Raw genomic sequence first — 23686 nt, 5'->3', positions numbered from 1 at the left:
TGAGTATAATTAGATATGTCAAATGTACTTTGTACATTTAATAGAAAAGAGTGGAAAACTTTCATAAATTCCTAAACTTTAGGATGGAATTATTATCACCATTATCTTCATTTAAGAGAAAAATAGATTGTGGTGAGGAAGGAAAGGTTAAGATAACACATTAAAAATAAAATATGGCAAGAAAGAAATAATTCTCCTAAATTACATAACCTATGAGAGAATATACTAGGAATAGGGTAACTGCATATCAGGGGGTCAACCCTGAATCTATTTTACTCCATGAAAGGTTGTTTATGACAATCAATATTGCCACTCATTTTTGATGATCTTCTGTGTCCTCTGTGCCTCACATTAAATGCATCAACATGTTTGATTTTTAATTTAGCCTTGTTAAAGTAATTTAGTTCAACCTTCACTGAGGAAATGCTGTTATTTGCAATGACAGTGAATGCTACTTGGCCTCGCAGGGCAAATGGGACTGTCAGCCTCATTGTCAAGTTTTGAGTTGACATAGTCAAGGAGTTAGTGAAGAGGGAGAACAGAGAGTTCCAGCTTTTAATGGCATTGAGGGAAACTCATTCCTTTTTTAATTTTTGTTTTGTTTTTTAATTCATCATCTACTTTATTTTTTCATCACCTATTTTTGATTCTGTGAAAGTTTCCATTCTTTCCGTTACTTAGTGTTGAAATCTCATTTTTTATTCTTTTATTTTCCACATCACCCATCCCAAATCATGTCAATTCATAATTTTAGGTCTAATCCAAATGCTCTCATCCTAATTCAAACTTTTGCCATTTTACAACTGTGTAGTTTCATTAACATAATTGATCCTCACCTTTAGTTCCTTTGTGAGCAAAGCCACCAAAAAGACTCCTGCCATGTTAATACTTTAAGACTCATTTCTAATCATGTTGCCCTCAAAATTTTTAGTATATTACATGAACTCAAACTGAGGTCTAAAATTGTTTGCCTAGTACTTTTTTTTTTTTTTCATAATTTTCTCAGGCATTATAGTCTCCCTTACAGTTATCAACACTCCCTTTACCAGGCAAGTATTTCCCTCCCTCTTCATGCTATCCTTTACCCAGAATGCCCTCTCTATTCAAACACTGCTCCAATCATCTTCAGGGAGCATCTCCCAGATCAGTTCTCCACTCTGACTTCTCTTGGTCATTTCACTCTGTTTGAAATCCAATGGTAGTTCCTTTTCTCTATCATTAGTTTGGCCCTTATATATATTTCCTTAAATCATTAATTATGTCTTGAGCCATTTAACAACAGAGACTTTACTTCCTCTTAACTTATGTTCATTTAAGGAGGTGGGATTTATTGATTATATCTATCATTAATTTACATTGGCTATTGATAATATAGGATACACAAAAGAAAATAATTCCAATGCTATCCATATGTTTTTTAGTAACTAAAAGAACAGGTATGTGTATATGCACATGTGCCTGTGTGTGTGTGTGTGTGTGTGTGTGTGTGTGTGTACACTGTTCTATAAAGGTAGTTGAAATTCAAACAATTTCAGGAATGTATAAATATTGTTAAACTTTAAAAGCTGGACATTATGTGTTTAGTTGTTTATTGTCTGTCCACCACTCCTCACCCCACTAAAATACAAAACTCCACAAGAGTAAAGATTTTGGCTGTCTCGTTTACCATGATATTTTTAGTCTGGAATAGAGTCCAGTATCTAGTAAACATTCAATAAATATCTGTTGGATGAATGAATGTATCCCTAGTACTTAGCAGAGTGGATGGTGTTTAGTAAGCAATCAATATATATTAATTAAATAAATAAAAGAATAAATGACAGAAATTAAAGAATAGCATAGTCAGGCCAATATTGGGAACATGTGTGAATATATTGAATATCCTTTCAGAGACCCCCTAGCACTATTATTATTATAAAATTTGGAGACAAATGTGACTCAAGGAACTCCTTCTTAGGGAACAAAGACTCGGAACCATTAGGGCCAGAGAGGTCCCAGGACAACATGGTTGTGTATCACCTCATCAGATCAACTCCCTCTGGCTGGGCTTCAAAATAATGAATTGAGTTGAAAGAGAGGAAAAGGAGGGAAGGTAAGTAAAGTCTTCAGTGGGCAACGCAGGGGATTCAGAGAACAAGTGAAGAGGTAGGACCTGTTATATAATTTGTGGGAGCTGAGTAAAAAATGAAAATGTAGGGTCATTTGTTCAAAAAGTAGGATTAAAGTGCCGTTAAAGGTATTAAAATATAAAATTTGTTCCTTTCTCTGCTATCTCTCCCGTGACCTGTCATAGTACTTTTTATGTTCTATTTAATGTAGCACATGCTCGCCATGGGGATACTCTGCCAGGAAAGTGCAGACCCTGGCAGGCACTGAGGGCCCTCACCCTACACCCAGCAGGTGTAGCCCACTGCTGCCAGGACCCTGGAGGCACAGGGAAATCCATCTCCCCTTCCTACTACTGCTGCTCGACTCACAGGGGACCAATGGGCATCCCCTCTAGGGACAGGAGTCTCTGTGCCTCAGCAATCTGGGTTGTTGGACCCAGGAGAGTGACAGAATCACCAATGCTGTCGCCAGCTGGCAGCGATGCTACAGCTAGTTCCCATCCTGAAACACCACTGAGCATGCGCTCCTGACCCCAACTCAATCCGAGTCCTTGCCCAGGCCATGCAGAAGTCAGAGGTGGAATGGAAAAACCAGAGTCTTATCCCTGGGTGGCTGCCCAGGCAGGGCATCAGCAATCATGGGGCAGAAGTGGGAAGAGAATGCTGGTCAGACCCTAGGGCACCAGGAAGCAGAGGGCAGGGAGTTGGGGGCTGGCCCAAGAACTCATTCCATAGAGGAAGACCTGCGTGAGCCAGGCTCCAATCTCAAACGCACCCTCCACGGTCCCATCTAACTTGATGACAAGGTAGAAACCCATAAAAGTTCTTAAGAATTTCAAGACTGGGGGCAGAGGTCCCATTCTGGGGTCCCCAGAATGGGACCTTTCTGAATATGTGTGACTACGCTGGTCGCAGGCCCAGGAAGCCTGCCTGAGAGCAGATGTCCACAGGGACCTAAAGCCAGGACTAGGGACTAGGCTTTCTGGCTCCTCACAGGACAATGAGGAGTGGAGCACAGGGGTTCATTCTGGAGATGTGAGTGGCCCATGTCACTAAAACACATTCAACTACACTGTTTAATCTCAGTGTAATCGCTTCTCGGCCTTTTGGCTAAGATCAAGTGTAATCTCAGTGTAGACATATAACATCATGTGCTGTGGTTTCTGCTGCGATTTCTCTTGTAAATGAACCTTCTGTAGTTTCTATCATCCAATGATCATAAAAGAAAAGAAATACCAGCTGGAAAGATAGCCAAGCTTTTGGTTCAGAGATTTAAAATAAAAATAACGAAGAAAATGAAAGAAGAGAGAAGAACAGAGAGTCTTCACTGGGAAAGGTAACACTGATTTGAATCGTGGTTTTTCTGGCTTTCCAAAAGATGCCAGGTTTATTCAGATCCACAGAGCTACCATAACAAGGCAGTGTGACATATAAGAGCTGCTTATAAGATGGGAAATCTCCAAAATGGGGACACACCCCTAACATTGGCTGAGTGCCGTCCGTGTGCTAGAAACTTTATAAACATCATATTGATTTTCACACACACATGACTTAAAGCAGACGTTATTCTCATTTTTCAGATAAAGAATTAGAGTTCCACAATTATTCTAGGTCAATTATTCTGGTCAAGGGCACACAGCTAGTAAATGGAACGCCAGGCAAGGAGGCAGGGCAAAACAAAATCCATTTTGTACTTAACAGATTTTTTTTCGATGAGCACACAAAAGTTGCATAGTCAGAAAAAAGATATAAGAAAATGGAGAATGAATAACAACCATCTATTTCTACTGGGAAGAATGAAGAAACAAAGCAGATAATTCAAACTCATTCATTAAACTACTGTTACATTATTCATTATTTTTTTCCTTCACAAATCACTGAAGATAATATTTTGGGAAGAAAATAAATCTTTTTTACACCAATATATTTTCAGTGAGAGCTTTGCCCATAGGAGGAATAACGGCAGAGCTGATTATTATATACTTTAAGCAAATGTGTTCCATGCATATATTTTAACAAACATTATAGAAAGCTCCTAATAGAAAATTCTGAAAGTGCTTTAATTTATAATTTACCTATATTTGTATTTTCCCTGAGGAATTTGTCTCATTTTTAAATATTTGGTTAGCACTCCTGAGTTTTTCTACCTAAAGTTATTTAGAGAACTTTATTTAGAGATCTAGAGTTATTTAGATCTCTCTCTCTCTCTCTCTCTCTCTCTCTCTCTCTCTCTCTCTCTCTCTCTCTCTCTGTAATGTAGGGATGTTTACTTTTATAATCCTTGTCAAATTGAGAATATTTTAATCCTAATTTTTTAAAGAAAATAAGTCCATTTTGAAAGTTCCTCCTCAGTTACAATTCTGAAGAGATGGCATATTGGTTCAATTAAACACAATTGTTTGAAGATACATGTTACATATTATATTTGTCTGAGATGAAATCTCAAGTCATAAAACATTCTATTGAAAAAGTTTTATTAATTTCAAAATACTTAAACATGTATGGTTTGCTTAAGTTTCCAAATGGAGGATTTTGAAGGAGAGTCCAATTTTACAAATAAAATCTCAGTGTATTTTCCAAAATTCTGGAAAAAAAGTCTTAAAAATATTTCAAGGCTATTGGGGCAAATGGTCAAATTTTTACCTCATGTAGGACATATTTATACATTAAAAAATTCTAAGATAAAAAGTCAAATCTCTATGACTTATTAAATGCCAATTTTAGTTAATGTATTTTTATTAGCAATACCATAGGAAATTCAATATTCTTCATGTTCATGAGAAAAATCAAACCATCCTCAATAAACTAGCATTTACTTATAACATCCTTGATTAATTAAATCTAGGCTTGTTTACCACTCTTGTTACCATTTCGCTAGAATAATTCTAGGGATAGTGCTATCTGGGTTCAGTATCAATTTCAAAAGCATTAGTTTGATTCATTTCTTAGGCATAATAATATAAAAGGCATGTGAGAAATAGGAGTTGTGCTCATTTAACAGTTAGTAATTATAGCCCCTATAATTTAATATCTAAGTAATATTAAATGATAGTTCTATCTAAACTAACAATCTGTTAGTTTATATGGTCTCTGTGAGCTAATGGCAGCTGCCAAGGAGAGTGAACTTCCTGTCTTTTTCCGAAACAATCACTTTAGCACTATGACTAAGCACAGAGTCGGTTGTACCTACTGGTCACCAACCAGGCCCTTCTACAGGAGGAGCCAGTCCCTTACTCAAAGCAGATCATCAGGGTTCCTGAATAAATAGCCACAATGGAAAGGGAATCCCTGTGGCAGAAATTAAGCAATAAAGTATAGAAAGGATTAACCTCTCTTGCTTTTATCTCTAGCATGCCTCAAAACCAAAGAGAGAATGCCTAACTATTAAAAAAGATTAAAGGTGTTAATTAGACAAAGAGATAGAAACCTGTCACCCTTATGTCAGGCAGAGCAGACTCTGTAAGGGAATAAAACACATCCACACACACACAGTATTTTGTCTCCATGATTCCATTGATGGTGATCTCAAATGTGTATTTCGGAACAATTCTTATTGAAACTGATCAAAAATTTTGGATAATATTTTTATAGGCACAGCCATTATTACTATTCCTATCAAAATTGTTTTCAACATTCTATACTAAAATATAATCATAAGGGGCTTAGAAAAGTAACCATCACAACAATGAAAATCAGAATTGCCAATTCTCACATCTCCTTCAGTTAAGCCTATTATGAAGTTAGTATCAGATTATGAGTATGCATAGATTCTTTTCTTTTTCTTTCAGAAGAAATGGTATATGTTAGTCACATATATAAACTATGTGACATCTCAAAATGGATTTGAAGCCTTTTAATATTAGTTGTCCAAAAGGAAAATTATTGTCCAAAACAATAATTACTTTTTAGTAAGTAATTTTGTCTGTTTATCTTTTATCATTTCAAAATTTATACATTTCTATTGTTAAAATATAATGGAAAACGCACATATATGAGGTGGACAATTAAGTTCGCAAACTTGCTGCAATGATGTTGCTCACCTTTTTTAGTATCAGAGGGATTATTCATTATGAATTTGTACCAACGGGACAAACAGTTAACCAAGTTTACTATTTGGAAGTGCTGAAAAGCTGCATGAAAAAGTTAGACGACCTGAACTTTCTGCCAACAATTCACAGCTCTTGCATCATGACAATGCACCAGCTCATAGGGCACTGTCTGTGAGGGAGTTTTTAGCCAGTAAACAAATAACTGTATTGGAAACCCCCTCCCTGCTCACCTGATCTGGCCCCCAGTGACTTCTTTCTTTACCGTAAGATAAAGGAAATATTGAAAAAAAGACATTTTGATGACATTCAGGACATCAAGGGTAATATGATGACAGCTCTGCTGGCCATTCCAGAAAAAGAGTTCCAAAATTGCTTTCAAGGGTGGACTAGGTGCTGGTCTTGGTGCATAGCTTCCCAAGGGGAGTACTCCGAAGTGACCATAGTGATACTCTCAGCAATGCAGCATTTTTTTCTAGATGATTTTGCGAACTTAATTTTCCGACCTCGTATTTTATATTGTATGTAATAGATGCTTATAGTATTAATGTGTTCACATACACATATATATACATACATACATATAAATATATAAATATATACATATGTGTATACACATGTATTGTATTTATATACATCCATGTGTGTATGTGGGTATGAGTCTGTGTGTTTGTATACACACACGTACACATATTTCAGGTTCTATTACATAAAAATATTCTCTATTTTCTCCTCTCTCCCTCTTTCTCTCTCTGTCTCTCTGTCTCTGTCTCTCTCAAATGTTAAATATTTTCATTTTCACCATACTTTAAAGGTGATGATATGAAAGATGATGGGTCTAGAAATCAAAATGAGTTCTATGAAATAATAGCACTTAATAACAGCACATTTGTTAGGCAATTGCTAAAACAAACAGTGAAAACATTACTTCGAAGGAACACTTTGAGCACAAAGTAAGAGCCAATAAAAGACCCAAGTAATAATTTTACATAAAGATGCTGTGTGTGTGTGTGTGTGTGTGTGTGTGTGTGTGTGTATGCGTGTAGGCACATGAATGCGCTGCTCCCTTAGGAGGAAGTGATCACATTAGATGAACTCATGGCCCACCATGGAGATGGCCTCCTGTCCATCAAGCCCCAGAAGTCAGAGGGACTTTAGCTTAGTTTTCAGCAGAACGTGGACAGTGCAGTGACAAGTGCTGCCTAAACTGGTGACAGGTCTGGATGTCTATGTGCAATTCACAGGTGTTTCTGATTCTGAGTATACATCTGAGTGCAGTGTCTTTGACCTACTAGGCGTTCTTCTGTTCCAGGCCTGGCTTGTTGATCCAGAGTTCTGAGGATGTGAGTGCAGTTGGGAAAATCAGGGCAGTTGGGAAAATGAATTAGAACCAGCTGGTAGAAAAGGTCACCGGCAAGCTCTCCAGCGACGCCAACCTCGTGACAGAAGGTCTGATCACAAAGCAGTTCCAAGACACCAGCGCGGCACAACTGACCTACATGGTCTATTGAGCTAATGGCAGCTGCCAAGGAGAGTGAACTTCGTGTCTTTTTCCGAAACAATCACTTTCGCACTATGACTAAGCACAGAGTCGGTTGTACCTACTGGTCACCAGCCAGGCCTTTCTACAGGAGGAGCCAGTACTATGGGAGAGTTTGCACAATGTGGATGAAGACAGCTGCTTCTGTGACACTGACTTTCACCTCAGTCATTCCCTGGACTAGGGGCCTGGAGCAGAGGGTGGCAGCAGCTCCCCAGAAAAGCACGGCAGGTAGACCCGGACTGCCTGATCGCATTGTAGCTGCAGCAGAAACGGCAGGCACAAGGCATGTTGGGTCTCAGCAACTTGGAGCGGACCCAGCAACTGCACCAAGAGGAGAACCACCGACGCCAAACAGGTCAGCCTGCACCACTGTGGGCACATTGCTTCAGGGGAGAGTATTCATCTGGACTCCCAGCCAGGCAGTATCGGCAGAGGCCATAGCGAGAGTCACACAGTGTCCTCCAGAAGCACGGCTGTGCTAAGATGCCGCACCTCTTCTGTCTGAAGCTATGGCTATTTTGCTTGCTCTCCCGGGTCAACCCTGAGATATGCAGGGTAACACTTATCAGCTGTTGGGATCAGAGCAGGCAGGAAATGCTAAGGTCAGATTCCATGACAGCTTTGCCATCACGTGCTGCTGCCTTGTCTTTCTCCCAACCATCCAGGGCAACATCGGGGTCGGTGGGTGAGGATTTCTGATTCCCAGCTCCCTTTCTTCAGAATAGTCACACTCATATCCAGGCTCATATTCAGGATGAGGACCTGTCTAGCGTTCGTCACCCCTTCTTCTCACCCCCGATTGTCTGGGTCCTCCTGCCTGTCCAGTAGGCCTGTCGCTGTTTCAAGGTTTGATTTGCGTTTCTATCTCCATTATTTGTAATGCCTTCCTACGCTTGGAACTAAAACTTCTTTTCTGAGGGGAAAAAAACAACAACAAAAAACCTATATCTAAGGTAAAACTAACACATCTATATTATAAATTATAATAGCTAGTTTATTCATTAATATCTGTGGTATTATTTACTGATGATAAAAACACAATGAACGTATAGCATCGGATTTATTATTAAAGGCTTTCCCTTTCTTTGGTCAACTATTACTACACATCATCCTTTTCTATAAATTACCAAAATTCCAAGCGATTTGACACAGGCAAACTTATTTAACAATTTAAATTTGTGTTTCTTCCTCTTCTATCCATGTAACATTAAATAATACTATTTATTGAGTTCTGTATAATAATTAGTTCATTATGAATGGTAATTCTAACTTGGCAATTTACTCTTTCTCATCACAAGATACTCAGAAAAATATTAGGCCATATCAAATACTTAGGAAAACAGCAATAAAACATAACACAAGTATAGTCAGACTTTTTCAATAGATTTAAGCATTCTAAATATTTGGCTTATTGGTTGTATGTTTGTTTCTGATACAAAAATAATATTCTTTGAAATAAATGAATACTCTTCACTGTGAGTATATAACTGGGGTTTTAAGAAGTGGAAAGGAATCACAGAAAACACCAGGAATGTCATCCGTGCCCCAAAGAATATGCATCACCATGGAAAAAATCATTTAACCCATGGAGGCAATACAAATGCAGTATTCTTTTATTACTTATATAATTGTTCTTAAACACTACTCCATAGAGAATTGTTAGGTCAGTATGGAAATTTATTTCCTAAATAGATTTTAAAGGAAAGAAGTACTTAGTCTAGGGATAATTATTATGACAGGAATGCAACATAAATTTAAATGGAGGCATTATAAACACTCCAAAATCATAGCCTGTAAGACATATGCTAACAGAATTTCTAAAACTACTAGAAAATATCTACAATTACTAGGAAATTAGCAGAGTGTAAAAATTGATAGTATCCCAGGTTGAACGTGATAGGGGAAGAATAATCTTGTTCACTGCTAGTTCAATTGTAAATCTGAACCACACATGTCTAGAGAAAAAAGTCTTAAAAATAATTTACCCTTTAACTCAGGACTTTATATCTAGAAATTTATTTGCAGTTATAATTATAAATATGATTAAGGATGTACATTAAGGAGGCCCAGATGTGCACCAAAGTGCTGTTTATAATAGCAAAAGTATAGGAACAAACAAGATATTCAATAATAGGGTTGGTTAAGTAAATCATGATATATGCATAAAAATAAACATCGGCAACTATTTATAATTATGCTGTATAAATGTAACATGAAATATAAATATTCCATGGAATATATCAGGAAAAAATTACTATAATATATAATTCAGTGAAATAAATATAGATTATAAGATAATATGACCCATGTGATCCTATTTTTGTTTATGTAAATTGGCATACACATATTTAACACAAGAATATTCACTTTGTGGTTAATTTTATTCTCCTATGGTTATTTGAATCTCCTTCTTGTTTATTTATATTTCTAAATTTCTATAACCCAATTAATAAAATACCAACAATAACAGTAAGACTTAACAGTTACTGAATGCTTATTATATCAAGGTTTGTGTTATCCCACTTAATCCTCACAACATCTTAAGGCAATAAGTACCATTCCTGTCATCTTTGTGTAGCTAAAGAAACTGAGGCATGGAGAAATGCAGCAGTCAATAGTAGAACAATTACCCAGCTAGTCAACAGTAGAACTGAAATTCTAACCGAGTTTGTATTCTAAAGCACAAGTTCTTAACCCTTAAATGCCAGCTTCCTCCCATATTACTTGGGGGGAAAAAAATGCTAGCTACAAAATTAGAGATGGCAAATGCCATTATAATGATTTATGTTAGATGATTTTGCCAAATAAAAAGCACAAGAAAAAGTGATTTTGATACTAATTCAATTAATTATATTGAAAATACTTCAAAAAATATTTTAGATCACTTCCCTTATTTGAGCTAAATAATCAAAAGATTTTTACCTAATTATCTTAAATAAATTTTGTTGTCATAGCATGGTATGGTGTACTCAGCAAGGTGACCAATGAATTAGAATCGTTATAAACTGAAAAACAATTACCATGAATTTGACAAATTTCTTAGCTTATCAACTTACACACTTACAGCATTAGGTCAACACTGGGTGCAGAATTCAGTCCATGTTTCAAAAACAAACATCAAAGACCCTGATGACCAGAATCTTTGCACTGTGTAAATTCAGTATGCTGCATCTCTGCCCAGTAAACTAATGGCGGGCGCAGCAGAAACACGCCCGCACCCAGATTCGGCTGACCGTCATTGTCATTGTGGACAGCTGCTCTAACCTACCATGGCGCTGATCACTGGAACCCAATGGAACAGGGAGAGTTCATCACACCTGGACTCACTTTCATACCCTGAGGCTTTTGACTGCTTTCAGGGCTGACGCTCAGTTAGTCAGGCCTTCAAGCCAATGAGCTGACATTTTGAAATGATAATTAAAACAGAGCAGGCACTGTCATTTTAATATGCTTACTTCCATCCTTTACAGAGAACCTCAGTTGATCCAAACCCAAAAGAAATAATGCTTGGGTTTCTCTTCTCCCTTTTATCTGTCTCTGACTCTTGTACCCAATCTTGACATTACACATGAAAATAAAAGCCAAACACTATCCATTATTTGGTGATTGTAAAGTGATAGTAAAGTGATTGTAAAGGGACCATAAACTTCCTGATTTTCCTAACAAGGAAAATAAAATATAGAAAGCCTACAGCATAGGGAATAGAGTCAATGGAATTGTCATAGCTATATACGATGTCAGAGGGGTAGTAGATTGGGGGAGGGGCTTATCACTTTGTGAGGGGTGTAAATGTCTAACTATTACATTGTTTGGTACACCTGAAACTAATAAAAACTATTTAAATAATAATAATTATATATATATATATATATATATACACACACACACACACACACACAAAGCCTAATAAGTCTCAGACCCACGTTTGGCAGTTAATTTAGTTTGGCAATAATACACAATTGGTAGTGTTTTGCTTTACATATATGAAAAAATACAGCCCTTTGAGCAACATATAGAAGATATATTTTAAGTGAACATTTGTCTGGTATTGTCTGCCCTTCACTTAGCAGCCAGCTACTTGAGAGAGTAGGTCCCATTCATTGCTTTCATTTCCTCACTTCCCATTTCTCAGTCCACGATATTTCAGCTTCTACATTCACCCTCATGAGGAGTGTACTCAAAAGCTCATGGTTGTCAGGTATATTCATGACATTTGTCAAGATATTCAATGACTATTTTTTGTAATTGGGATCTGACATCTCTGTAGGATAGAACACTGTTGGTAATTGCTGCATTCTTGAAGGACTCATTTTTCTTGGCATCTGAACAACCAAGTAGGTTTCTGTCCTACTTTCTGGTGCTTCTTCCAAGCCTTCATTTTAAAATTCATTTTCTCCACCATCCCTTGAATCTGATTGCATCTCATCCATCTCTTCATTCCATTCCTTGCCTTCTCTTATCTATCTGTCTGTCTGTCTGTCTGTCTGTCTATCTATCTATCTATATCTATCTATCATCTATCTATTTATCTCCATTCTTTCTGGTCAATCTCATCTTCTTTTATGGCTTCATGTATCTGTGCATACATGAATAAAACCCATACCTATATTTATAATCAAGGTCCTACCCACAACATCAAATCCACGTTTCTAACTACTAACTAGGCAACTCCACGTGGATTTTTCATATTCAACTACAACTCAACATACTTCAAACTCAAATCATCTTCTTTCCTTCCAAAATCTTTTTCTTCTAGCATGTCACTCATTGTGGATTGGTCTACCATTTATCCAGTTACATAAAACAGAAACAAGGGAATCGTTTTTTACTTTTTGCTCTCCCATCAAAATCATTCACTACTAATTCCGATGAATCATTTACTACTCCTACAATATATCAATGGCATCCAACTTTCTATATTCTTCTGCAGCTATAGGCATGTTTCTGAACTTCAAAACAATGCACGGCATTCTTCTGCTTAAAATTCTTCATTAGTTTTCCATTGCTCCTAGGATGAAATCCTTAGCTGTCTGTACTATCAACCTATTATATCTTCCTATTGGGTCCCAGAGCAACTTTTGCATTCCCATCCTCATTTTCCCAAATACGTTTGCCTTGCTCAAACTATGTTCTGGTCATCTATATGTCTGAATGTAAACATCAAGAGGATCAATAAATGTTCCCTAACCTCCAAGCCTGGGTGAAGGATTATATTTGGTCCCATATGGCCCCATGATAACATGTATCACACTAAACCCTCATTGCTTCTACAGTAGACTACAGCTCTTTAAGATAAAGATTGTATGCTGTACTTCAGTGCCTAGCACATAGTAAACACTGTCAATATTTAATGGCTGGCTGACTGGCTGTCCAATGATAAATGGGGTGGGGCAATAGTTTTTTTCATATGTGGATGGCAGGTAAGACTTCATTGAGAGAAAAAAAAATGTCCTCTTCAGCAGAGCTCTTTGCATTGAATATTTGAATTTAAATGTTGGAACAACCTGCCACATGACAGAAACTTGGCAATGGTGTAAGCTGGCTCAATTGAGACATATTATTTAGTATGAGCACCAACATTTAGAAAATTGAATATCCTTCAGAAATCTTTTAATTAGTAGACTTCTTTTATTTTTGTATGATATTAAACATCCTGTCACTAATAGAAATTAACTTGAATTCCATTTGGAAAGTATACTGGTAATTATTCTCACTTCTCAAATAAATGCAGCAAAGGATAGCAGTGGAGAAGTTTCATTTTCAAATTGAAGTTGGTATAACTCCAAAAATCCTGAACATTTATTACAGGCCAATAAACTATGTCATTTCAAAAGATTACAACCAGGATAGAGTGCCTTGTCAGCTATTTTTTACTTCCTAGGTACCAATAAAACCTCTTTCAGTCATGGTAAGCTGTCACCAACCTACAATCTTATCTTATTCTAATATAGGGTCTCTTAAGCATTCATGGCTGAACTTCAAGCATTTCGTAAAGCCCCCAAAAATTGTTTCTAAAATTGTATGTGCATGGAAGCATTTATTTGGGGCAAGGCCCAAACCTTTTGTTGGATTTCTTAAATGGATTCAGAATGCCAAAGAAATAAACAACTATTGGTAATCATTGTATAGGTAAAAGAAAAAAATTATAATCCACTTAAAAAATTTTGTTAGTTGACAAAGTTATCTTTGGGCGAGAGATAAGTTAGACATTTGTTGAATCAGTTAAATTAAGATTAAATTTAAATTAGATAACATAGTTGTATTTTAATTTATCTCCCAACACATTGAATTATAATCTAGAAAAAAATAGGAATAAGGGAGAATAACTTTGGAATTTAAATATTTATGTGCAGATAAAGGCCATAGAAATGACTCTGCTATATAGAGTCTTATTTTGCTTATTAGAAAAAAAAAAAAACAACTTCTAGAATACTTCAAGAATCCTTCTACCAGCCCCTCAACAGTAGTTTTCTAACACTTTTTCCAGATACTGCCTTAATCCATTCTTCACTTTCTTTGCTGATAAGTGAATCCCTCATATCTTTTTCATTAGTCTCTCCATTCCTCTCTGTCTTGGCAGATTTAGTATTCCATTTGTTCTTATGGCCTAAGGCTCACTGATTGAGCTAGAGTCTATTTAGAGTTTAGAATCAAATAAGCAGGGAAGTGATTAGGGATAAAAAAAATCTGCTGAAATACCAAAATACCATATTGGAGACATGGATTAGAATCTGCTGTAAGACATTGTGCCTCAAATCTTAGAAAATTCCCTACACTAAGGAGAAAATGACACAGATCAGCTAAAATGCCCAGAATACCAGAGTACTCTCAAAAAGTATATATCAATTTTTGAATTATATTTTTAACACTTTGTTATTAGAATATTCCTTTTCATTCCAAATAAATGCCTAGAAATGACTTAACACTAAAATTCTATTCTAGACATGATTGTGCGTAGGGGCTTTCTGGTTGGTAAAGGTTTAGCATATTATTTTGGTTGGCTACCCCTCAGTAAATACCAGAAATTCATTTTCATAAAGATGAAAGTAAGTATGTATACCCTTCAGTTGGAGACAATTTCATTTTTGTTAATCCCATTCTGGATGACTATCGCAGAACTCCAGGGCCAAGCCATGAAAGAATCATGGAAAGCTTTCGTAGGACTACCTCACGCTTTTCACTAACTTTTATGTAGATGACTTTGATCATGCCTCTGAACACCAAAAAGATATTTTGCATGGCCCTCTTGAGTGCTATGGTATAACTCTGACTCTGAATGTAAAGAAGAAAAAAGAAAAAAAAGAATACTAAGAATATGGTAGGTTTTGAGAAGTGGGGGGGAGGGAATCACACACACACACACACACACACACACACACACAAAACAGGGCATCACAGTAGAGGATGGACCTTGAAATTAATAAATCTAAGTTAAACCAGAAATGTCTCTTTGTTGAAGACCCCTTTTATGCTATGTTCCTTTGCTTAAATCGGCAGAGAGATCCTATCAGTGGTTGCTTTGGGATGGTCCGCTATATCACTGATTATCTTTCTCTGCTGGAATCACTGTGTTCCTTTTGTGATGACCATGGGAAAAAGTACGTATTACCAGAAATAAGATTAACCCAGTGCATGAAAGAAACCAAGGTTTTGGAGAGGGTTAAACAATGGTATTGAGTGATACAGCTGCTTTTTAAATTCCTAGAACATGGAAACTTAAAAAAAAAGTATAATGAGCTCTTCTAAAGGAAACATAAAACAATGTTCCAATTAACCACATTAGCCTGCAATCCAGAATTAAATGAATTGTTTCGAACATAAGAATTGTTCAGTCCAGAAAGTGAAGAGTAAGGGCCTGGAATTAATAACTGCTTTAAGCAGCAAACAAGCTCTGTGGACCACGCCGGAAGGAAGGCTAGGGATTAATTATGCAGCAGATTTCATAGGCACTTGTGTGCACTCAGATATAACACCTCTGGGCGTGTCATTTTTAAAGATGCAGGGTAATAAGGCACATACACTCAGGCATTCACACACAGAGACAGGCATGCTGGGTCGTCAGAATCATCCAGAGTCTGTTGACCTCCATACAGTGCCAGGTCCTTCAAATATTGATTCAGTTTAGTCTGATTCAGAAATGAAATATATACTTTGTGTTACACTGAGGTCTGGGCTGTGGATGCACTTCTGTAAATTGAAATAATAAATTAAATACATTTTCTTTTAGTTACAATTGGATAGAAAGGTGGCTACTTTCCAATAGAAGATATTAACTGTGCAGTTTCACTTCTTTCTTAAGCTGAAACAGGCTGGAGGAGATTTGAAAAATGCTGACTACATCCTTCAATTCTTAGGATCATTTATCTAGAGTTTGCTAACTCTCATATACAACTTATGGCCTATCATTACAATTCTTGATGGCCCATCAAAAGAATGAAGAGAAAATAGAGAATCAGAAAAGCCCATTTCGTTATTTGTACCACATCTAAATAGAGGCTAATGCAAAGAGAAGAAATATCCAGGTGTACTTGAGGGCTATAAGCTGAAATTGTTTTTGTTTTTTTAACTCTATCTTTCTTTTCCAGTTCTAGAGGGATTAATGTTTTGCTTAGCCATTAATACGAGCTTAAAGATGCTTTCACACTATAAATAACTTTAAAATATTTTATTTAAAACTACTACCAACAGTTGTCCTTTGCCCTTATATTGAATTCATGGAATTAAAGACTAAGAGAGGGAAAGAAGCAACGCAATCACAGCCAACAGTTCCCAAAAGTGGTTCTTAGATCAGAGCCAATTCAGGATGTTTTTATTGGTCCATGACAAATTGAGAGAAGAATGATGGCTTAAGCTTTTCTTAAAGTTACATTCATTCATATTAAGAGACTATCCTCTATTATGAGATTATGTCTATTCCATTTTACTGTGGAAACATTGTTACATTTATAAAATGGTAATGGTAGATGGTATTATGTACTTATTTTTATTTAAAATGCTAAAAAACATTGAAAAATAAACATTTATTTCTTATGTACATCTAAATGTGCTTCTATCTAACTATAGCTACTCATTTAATTCTTCTCTGTGAAACTACAAAAATATATAATCTTGCTTCATAAGAAACTCACAAAATCAAAGACAATGCCCCCAAAAGCCTTCTCCAGGTTGAACTTTTCTAATTTTCTCAACACTTTCTCCAATTACATTGTATACTGGTGATCTTTCAAAGTGCATTATTGAGAGATAGACACTTTACTCCAAATGTGGACTTACCAATATAGTTATCCCACTACACTCACTGCTCTGTATTTATTAATGCAGACCATATTTACTCTAATAATTTAAACAATGTCTATGCATGCTCTCCTAAGCTACTACTAAATTGCATAACCTCCTCTTTGGGAACACCTTCGTAGTGGTATTTCTTGAGCATATGGACGACACTTAGTTCAATTCAATAAAAACTACATAATCCTCAAACACTGTGTACAGGCACTAGTGATACCAATAGATGCCTTGACCCTCCAGAAGAATTCTAAACACACTATTTCCATGTTGTCAGTGCCATGACAGAGGTACCTTCAAGATGTTTCTTGAGCAGAATGAGGGCATGCAAGGGAGTGGAGACTCCGGGCACATAAAGAGGTAGGATGTTCATCTCCTTTGTTCTCAAACAGTACAAGGAGTTTCTCTTGCTATTAAACCATCTTAAAAGAAAAAGAAGACCTGGGGTGAAGAAATGAAGAAAGTCTACAATTGACCACCTAATTGAATTTTGTTAAACGATTTGTAACTGGTGGTGATTTAAACTATGATCAAAATAGTCTTAGTCCATTAATCTTTCTTATATCAACAATATCATACTATCTACATATCTTTCTTACTCTGCCCAGAAACTTTATAGGTTTGTAAAATGGAATTAAAAATAATCCTAAAACTACATACATCTCTCACATGCATATTTATTTGGCATTTATGGAGTTACCTATCTACAGATATACTCACTAAGTTGTATAGTTGCCCACACTTGCTTTGGTGGCCTTTATTACAATCCCCTAGTAAAGTAGGTTCACATATATAGAATTCTGCAACAAAAAATTCATGGGGAGCTGCATAACACAGATGGTTTGAGAGTTGTGTCTACAAAGCTGTCTTTGACCTTTATGAAATTCACTGAAGTCATACTTACTCTGCTCATTTACCACAGCTCAACACAGTTTCTTTCTTAGATCAACCATTTTGAACTACAGCTGGCTTTTTGCCTCCTGTCATAATATGAGTTTTCTTAACTTTTTCTCCTGAAATTTAAGAAAAGAATATCAAACCAAAGAATTTCTTAGATGTAGTATATTTAAGCCCAGGCTGTGACTGCCACTTGCATTCAGGTTAAACTTGTCTTCTGAGGACCTCAAAGTCTCTATAAATCTCACATGACCTCTGAATATTGGTATCTGAAGATGGAACCAGGACATCGTTAGTTCTGCGGTCACTGTCATTCCAAACTCTGAGAGCTTAACAGAATGCAGAGATAAGGGCGCAAAAAAAAAAAAAAAGAAAAAAAGAAAAACTTCTTTGGGGTACTAGTCAGGGGGATCACTGTTTAAATTATATAAAAGTCTAGCCAATATGCTGTACACCTGAAATGAATATAAAATAATATTGAATGTCAAACTAAATAAAGCATAAAAAAAGAAAAACTTATTTTAATTATATCCATACCCATACGAAAAATAATCTTTTTTTCCTGTGATTTTTAGGACCCAAAAACTCCCATGTCTGTCCCCATGTCCTAAATCATTGATTTCCTTATTCATATTTGCTGTACAATATCTACAGATATGCCAGAGTCATATCGATTCTTTAGTTAAAGGTTTTGATCCCTATTAAAACAGAATTAATAACAATAAAGGTAGAAAAATTGAACCACTCAGGCCATTAAAGACATCTTGATTTTCTTAAGGAATCATCTTAATTTTCTCTTAATCCGATTTAGACAGAGGCAAATTTAAAAGTACCTGTCATCTAAAATATCAACACAAAATTATAGAAATCATTTTGGTCTTTCATCAAGAATAAGTTTTAAAATAATAGAATCCAAACCTCCTCTACAATCCATCATGCATCCTCATAAAAAAAAAAAAAAATCAAGTTAGCAGCATTCAATTGCCAGTATCTTCTGTTATAGATAATGTCTACTAGTGTTATTTTTTTTACCTAAACATTTTTTTAAGAAATACTTTTGCTTTTTTGGAGGATATGTTGAAAACTACATTTTAAGTGATGTTATCCTGACTGTTTCCATTTATAGCAAAACAATAAAAGCAGTTGGTATTGTGATGGTGTTAATATATTCATGCAATACATTGTTAGACATATGGGGATCCAGGTTTCTTCTGTGCTGGTGGAGTTTAAAAGGAAACTTCTAGACATGCATTTTACGTACACAAAATATAGCATTCAAATAGGGACAATGTGTGAGAACATCAATAGTTGTCAGCTATGTGCTGTCAGCAAGGATGAGTTTTCAGTGTGTGGCATTTTAGACTTCATTATATTGCCCCATGGAGCATTCCCAAAAAAGTAGCAGGTGAAAAAATCAGGAGCATTCAAATGAAATGATACTCAAGGGGGTGAAGAGGTTTTTTTCCCCCCTCAAATTGTCTCTATTGACAGAGTTGACTTCACTTTGCCATTGAACTGTGACAAGGTGATTATTTTTAAAAACCAAAATATGGTGCATAATACATTTTAGCCCGAAGCTAAAAGTTAAGTGTGAATATTCATTCAATTTTGGTTCTTCCATGGGAATAAAAAAAAAAAAAAAAATGTGGCCGGAGTAGCAAATAAAGTGTTAAACTTCATCGAGGGTGCGGAGTTAATGAATGATAATTAAGTGGCATCATTTTTTACAAAGAAGAATATTTTTTATCTTGACACTGAGATTTTGTTGAAGAGGAAGAAATTACAGTTTTATTCGCAGTAATCTGAGTATCAAATTATCAGGAAAAAATGATGAATTTAAATATAGTAAAATATATTGCATCCACAAACAAAATATACACACTCACACAAAATGGACAAAGTTAAATGCATTTTGTCAGCAGATATTTGCCCATATGGCCAGAAATTTTTACTAAGAATTTTAGACTAGCTTAACCTAATTTTAAGGCCTGGCTCTGTAAAATCCTCCCTGAAATGGAATAGATATTGTGTCCCTTTGTGTCAATTCTGCAAATGGCCAGAATTACAGTCAGTAGAATAACTTGGCCAAGGTCAAGTAATAAGTCATGGACAAGCTCACTCCTTCGTGCCATAATTGTAATGTGTTACTCATCAGGCAAGGCTTCCAAGCCCAGATGGAGTTTTCTTTTTCAAGAAGAGCTAATTCAGAAGGTTGATCTGGTCAACATTTTAGTGAATTAGGCCCACAGAGCCCTAATGCACTTGTTGGTCTGGATTTTGTGCTTAGCCTAGTATCTTACACTTTTTTAAAGAAGCCTATTCTTTAAAAAATAATAATAATAACTTTTCCATACAAGTCTACAGGCTGGAGCACACAAGTCATAGATAATATAAGTTCTGGTCATTTGTCCTCTTTACTTTTATCTACCTCAGTCAAATTGAGCAAAATCCATTTCCTTTTAAATATTATCAAAGAAAAATCAAGTTGGCTGAATGATAAGGGATACTTTAATCAAGAAAAAAGGTGTTATTTCCAAAACTCTTCCTTTAAGCAAGGAGATGCAGATTTTCTTCTGGACATTCCTAATACCAGCCCTACTTGTCTCCTCCTCAGTCACAGGACAGTGATTTTGCTTTGATAGTTCATCTTTCACTTCTGACTTTGGTCATAGAAGTGTGCTTCCTGAAATAATTTTTCTTTCATGAGGAGTAAAAGTTACAACAAAGTTCTTACCTTTCTATGAACGAGATGCAGTGAACTATTAAGCAATTCTTTCCTTTATTTTTTTATAACATCACTTATAATATGTTTTAAATAGAATATCAGAAAAAAATAAACAACAGAATATATTTGGATTCTATATCAAAATTCACATATTTAATGATAATTTAAGTGATTCCTTCATTGAATACTTTTTAAAATTCTGCTTCTAAAGGATTTATGTTTTCATAATACCACCAAAAAGAAATTGGCTGGCTACATGTAGACCGCAGAGGGAAGGAAAAAGTAAACATTTGGAATGCTAGTTAACACTTAACAAATAAGTTTTAAGATTTTATTTATTTAATTCCCATTAAATTCAAGTTTATTTAAATAATATCAGACGTAGGTTAATGTCTTTGTTTTCTCCCCTTTTTCAAACTGTCTTTAATGTTGAAATAAGATTAGAAAAATCTTAAATGATTTAAGGGGTCATAGTGATTTTTAAGAACTTCTATGGCATACATGAACAAACATTTAATATCCCAAATATAAGCAGGTAATATAATATTACTTGGGGTTAAGGCAAAATCAGTTTATACCATAATGTGCCCAAGAAGGCAAGGCCTGACCATAAAAGAAAATATTGATGAATTTGACCTTGTAAAAATCAACAATTTGTACAGGGAAAATAAAAACTATAAACAAAGTGAAAACTGACAACTTGGGAAAATTTTGTAATTCATGTCGTAGAAAAAAGAATCAATTTCCCTAATATATAAGTTGATTCTTACAAAGTAATAAGAAAAACCAGCCACCCAATAGAAAAAATGTGCAAATAGTTCAACAGAAATCTCACTCGTATTTAGAGAAATATAAATCCAAACTATCCTGAGATGCCATTTTTTACCTGCTAATCTGACAAAAACTAATAATTTAATAACAAGAAAGAGATCTTCTTTTACTTGGATGGTGTAAGGTCAAATTGCTGAAATCCATACAAAATGCAATTCGACAATATCTATCAAAATTCAAAGCTCGCCATCTTTTGATCTAGCAATTCTGCTATTCTAGGAATGTATCTTATAGATCAACTTGATCACATTCAAATAATATACAAGTATATTCACGACAGAATATTTTCTACCAGGAAAACAGAAGCAACCTAAGTGCTCATCAACTGAAACTGATTAGATAAATTATACCCAGAAAATGGAATATAAGTTATAAACAAGAATAAGGAACTTATCTGTATATTGGTAAAGAATACTTGGAAATATATTATTTAGAGGAAAAATAAGGCACAAAACTGTTTATAATATGTCACCTCTTGTATTATAAAGGGTGGTCACATTTTCTTATAAATACTTGTACATACCTAAGGTATCTCTGGAAGGATACAAACTAAAAGGACAACCTAGGATCCCATGGGGAGGGGAACTGGAAGATTAGGAAAAAGATAGGAAGGGACTTTCTACTTTTTAAATTTTAAAGCATGTGACTATGTTATTGTGATCTTATGATTTATAATAAAGAATATATGTTTGGACTCCACCTTCCTTTCTGGCACAGGGCTCCTAAAACCATTGGAATTTCCTAAGTGATGAGAGCAGAAAAGCTATCTTTAATGAGGTGACTTTGGGAAAGCCCAGGTAACCTCAGGATGGGGTCTGGGTACCAATGGAGCCAATCATGTGATTAGGGGGTTGGAATTTTCAGTCCCACCCCATATTTCCTGAAGAGGAGAGGGGCTGGAGACTGCCTTCAATCCCCAGTGGTCAATGATTTAATCAACCATGCTATGTAATGAGGCCTTCATAAAACCCCAAAAGGATGGGGTTCAGAGAGCTTCCAGGTTGGTGAACACACTGAGATTTAGGGAGCATGGCATGTTCTGAGAGCTTGGAAGCTCTGTACCCCCTTCCTAAACCTTGCTCTGTGCATTCCTTCCATCGGACTATTCCTGAGTTATATCCTTTTATAATAAACTGGTAAACTATTAGGTTGGTGCAAAAGTAATTGCAGTTTTTAACCTTTTAAACTACAATTACTTTTGCACCAAACTAATAGTAAGTAAAATATATTTATCTGAGTTCTATGAACCACTGTAGCAAATAAATTGAACCCAAGGAGGGGGTCACGGGAACCTCTGATTTATAGCCAGTTGGTCAGAAGCACAGGTAACAACCTGGACTTGAGATTGGCATCTGAAGTGAGGGGCACTTTTGTGGGACTGAGTCCTTAACTTGTGGGATCTGACACTATCTATAAGTAGATAATGTCAGAATTGAATTGACTTACAGGACTCCCAGCTACTATAGAAGAATTGCTTGGTGGAGTTGGAACTGGTGTCAGAATTGGAGTTATCTACTGAAAATTTTTTAAAACTTCATTCAGGGTCCCCAGAGAAGATGAGCTTAACTCTGAGCCCTGTGACCTTGCTGTTGGGAATGTAACTTATAAAAAAAAAAAGTTAATTCACCCTTTATCAATCTCTCCCCTAAAGCAGTTGATGGAATCATAGCATTTTAGAACCGAACGCAGCATTAAAGACACATACCCATCTCTCAGTAACATGCAGGGCAGATGACCAATCCCTTCTCAAGACTCTCTCCCTGCTTTTGGCTTTCATGATATCACACCACTGTAATTTTTCTAATATGCTGGCCTCGCAATTTCAGCCTCATTTGTGGTTGTTTCTCTCATCTCTCAGATCTCTAAATTGAAACACTTTAAGGGCTCAGTTTTGAAATCTCATATTCTCACTGAACATGCATTTTGTATTAGTTTGCTAGGGCTGTCATAACAAAGTACTACAAACTGGGTGGTTTAAACAACAGAAATGAATTGTCTCACGATTGTGGACATCAGAAGTCCAAGATAAATGTGTCCTTCTGAGGACCATGAAGGAGAATCTGTTCCATGTCTATCGCCTTACTGCTGGTGGTTTCCTGGCTTGTAGAAGCAATACCCTGATCTCTGCCTTCATCTTCACATGACGTTCTCCCTGTGTGTCTCTGTGAAAATGTCCCCTTTTATAAGCCCACCCATTATAGAATCCTAACGACCTCCTTTTAACTTGATTCCCTCAATAGAGACCCTATCT

The 23686-nt window shown here is 35.9% G+C and overlaps 1 protein-coding gene and 1 pseudogene across 1 annotated transcript in view; one reads left to right on the top strand and one right to left on the bottom strand.

The window, feature by feature from the left end:
- LOC141568583 (uncharacterized) overlaps window positions 1-23686 on the bottom strand; it is a 375458-nt gene that overhangs the window by 116792 nt on the left and 234980 nt on the right. The window lies entirely within an intron of this gene.
- Window positions 7232-8138, top strand: LOC109434017 (ubiquitin carboxyl-terminal hydrolase MINDY-1; annotated as a pseudogene).

This window comes from Rhinolophus sinicus, linkage group LG14, assembly GCF_036562045.2.
Source record: "Rhinolophus sinicus isolate RSC01 linkage group LG14, ASM3656204v1, whole genome shotgun sequence".
NCBI classification, from domain to species: domain Eukaryota; kingdom Metazoa; phylum Chordata; class Mammalia; order Chiroptera; family Rhinolophidae; genus Rhinolophus; species Rhinolophus sinicus.
The sequence above is the reverse complement of the archived record's forward strand: the minus strand, read 5'-3'. Positions and strand labels throughout refer to the sequence as shown.